At 40.2% G+C, this 3,053-nt stretch overlaps 1 protein-coding gene across 1 annotated transcript in view; it reads left to right on the top strand.

Moving 5' to 3' along the window:
- The first annotated feature begins 2,123 nt into the window (after positions 1-2,123).
- LOC143294609 (uncharacterized) overlaps positions 2,124-3,053 on the top strand; it is a 15,540-nt gene continuing 14,610 nt past the window's right edge. The window contains exon 1 of the mRNA XM_076605988.1: positions 2,124-2,190. The gene's annotated coding sequence lies outside the window, so the exon portion shown is untranslated. The remainder of the gene's footprint in view (positions 2,191-3,053) is intronic.

Here is a 3,053-nt window from a genome sequence, read left to right as displayed (position 1 = left end):
TACACAGGAAAAACACTTTTTTAACACACGGTGATCCAGCACACACGACACTTTACATCTCGCCCACGGGCGCAATAGCCGAATGGTTAAAACGTTGGACTGACTTTCAATCTGAGGGTCCCGGGTTCGACTGAATCACGGTGACGGCGCCTGGTGGTTAAAGGGTGGAGATTTTTCCGATCTCCCAGGTCAACATATATGCATACCTCAGCTGCTGCCTGAACCCCCTTCGTGTGTATACGCACGCAGAAGATCAAATACGCACGTTAAAGCTCCATCAGTGTCAGCGTTCGGTGGGTTACTGAAAACAAGAACATACCCAGCATGCACACCACCGAAAACGGAGTATTGATGCCTATATGGCGAGGTAAATAAACAAAACGGCCATACACGTAATATGTTACATGTCTGTCTGAGTGCGTATGTGTGCGTGCCTGAAATCTGATTGAATGACTGACACATGAAACGAATGATGAGCCGGCGCCCAGTGACAGCCGTCAGTCGGCTCTACCCAGGTAGGCAGCCTGTTGTGCAAATGACTCCGTGTTTGTAAAGCGCTTTGAGCTTGGCTTCCGACCGAGGATAGGCGCTATTTAAGTATCATTATCAATCAATCCAAAAAATCAATTAGACGAGTTCCACTTTCCTTCCTTGGGTAGGCAGCGGGAAAAAGAACTGGGCGCGCGCGCGCACACACACACACACACACACACACACACACACACACACACACACACACACACACACACACAATCAGAATATTACCGATACCAAAGGCAAACATATTCAATCACGCTAAAATTCCAATTCATCCGAGACTCGAGGAGAGAAGTGAGGATACCATTCTAAGGGGAACAACCGAACACAAAACGTCAAAAAAAATTGTGTCACTCAGGACAAAAGATTTCTTCCCCTTTGACCAAAATTCCTCAAGGCCTGACTAAGCGCGTTGGGTTACGCTGCTGGTCAGGCATCTGCTTGGCAGATGTGGTGTAGCGTATATGGATTTGTCCGAACGCAGTGACGCCTCCTTGAGCTACTGAAACTGAAACTGACCAAAATTTCTGCACTGAAACTGTGACGTAGAAAAGAATGCGTCGGATTTAGTGTTAATTGTACCTGCATTCTTAACCGTATATCAGACTGCATGATAAGAGATGTATTCGATCGATTTATCAATATACGAAGAAGGAGACTGAAGCGGAAAAAGTTCACATAAGATGTGATTTGAAAAGAGGAATCACACAGTGCTGAATGTATAACTGGTATAACTGATCAGTAAAAATCAACCATTGTCTTTCGAGTTCACGACTGAGCAAGTTTTTCAAATGTTTTAAACTACTTTTTATTTTATTTTTTATTTTACTTCTTCTTCTTTTTAATGAGACGTTTTGCTCAGTGTGTTGGGAGCTTTGTAACTGAAATTCAATGTGTGCGAACTGACTCTGATGAAAACGATTAATTTATTTATCCGTTTATTCATTAGATTATCTTATATTATTTAGTTATTATTATATTAGTTATCTATGTATTATTCCTTTATGTATTTATTTATTTATTTATTTGTTGTTTCTTTCTTTCTTTCTTTCTTTGTTCGTTCGTTTGTTGTTTGTTCATTTCCCTAAAATTGTTTTATATTGTGTGTAACTGATTTTTGCTCTGGTTTGGGACATTTATGTATATACCAGGGAAGTGAGATATTACATGTTTGGACTAATGAATTTCTACGCAACACTTTTTACGCTTTCAAACAGCTGCACAACAAGTCACAATGTGACTCAGTGGCTGTTTCGTGGAATGTTTTCCGTGTTTGTTCATCCTGGGGCTCAGCTCGGGATGAATGCCGTGTTGTTTAATGCTGCCTGTGAGGGTTATACCCAATGATTGGTCTTCTGCTTGTTTCATGTAGATGTTTTCCACTGTTGCGATTTAGGCGAATATATTGGGATTATAATGGTGTTACTGGGTTTATAATTAAATTCTTTGGTTTATTATAGTCGACGGGCCACCATTTTGTTTTACCCCTTTGTGCAGTTGTGGTCTACATCCTATCACCAAACAAACCAATTCTGGTGTGCAACCCCATACGAGGTTCACTTCCGTGGGCTTCCGTTCAACCGCAGAGACAGTGATTTTAGCCAGCGAGATTTAAGCGAATGACTCCAATACAGAACCCGAACGAATATTCAGGTAAGCACAACGGCAGTGTTATTTCAAGTTAATGGTTTTACTGCTGGGCTTTGGATCTTAGTCTGCATTTTCTCTGTGACCAGAGTCACGTAGACTGTTACGATCAAGAAGTTAGAAACTGATAAAGTGGCAAAATAAGAATAATGTCACGCATGACTTATATTCTATGAATTTATTCGCGTAGGACTTAGCTTTCTTCGCTTTTTTCTGTTACATCAACAGCGCCTTAGCGCTACTGAGTGTGTCGTAGTTGATGTTTGCTGGGTATGTTTTTGTTCCCAAAACCTAACGACACGTGCAGTTACTTTTTTCTTTCACAGTTTCAGTAGTCTTGAGTCAGTTCGCTTGTTTTTATTAGTAAAGTTGAGCGGGTTGATATTGATTATAAATCAACATCAGCTCATATTTACTTGGTAACAGCTTGCTTGAAAATTTTCTCGCTCACTCATTCCAGTTCACAAAAGCTAGTTTCAGTTGATGTCAAAACATTTTGATTTTTTTTTTAACCAAACGTCCAAAGGCAAACAAAACCACGAGCACAGATGATTTCTGAGAAAAAAAAAAGTACCCAGTTCTTTCACTATTTATAACAATGGCATCGTTAAATCTTCTTCATCATATTCACTTGTGATTATCATTGAACCATAATGAACGTTAATCCTCACCTACCCCTTTCTATTATTGTCGGGTGTCCCATACTAGTCAGTGCTGGTTTTACTTTTAACATTTCACACCTGACACTAGCCACTAGCTAGTTACATCAATTGAAAGGAGTGTGGTTCTTGGCATTTTTTTTCCCCTTTCTGAGTTTCACATGAATACCTGTGGATCTATTTCAGTATTACTGTCCAGTTCAGAGACGT

This window comes from Babylonia areolata, chromosome 1 (genome assembly GCF_041734735.1).
Source record: "Babylonia areolata isolate BAREFJ2019XMU chromosome 1, ASM4173473v1, whole genome shotgun sequence".
NCBI lineage: Eukaryota > Metazoa > Mollusca > Gastropoda > Neogastropoda > Buccinidae > Babylonia > Babylonia areolata.
This window is presented reverse-complemented; position numbering and strand designations above follow the sequence as displayed.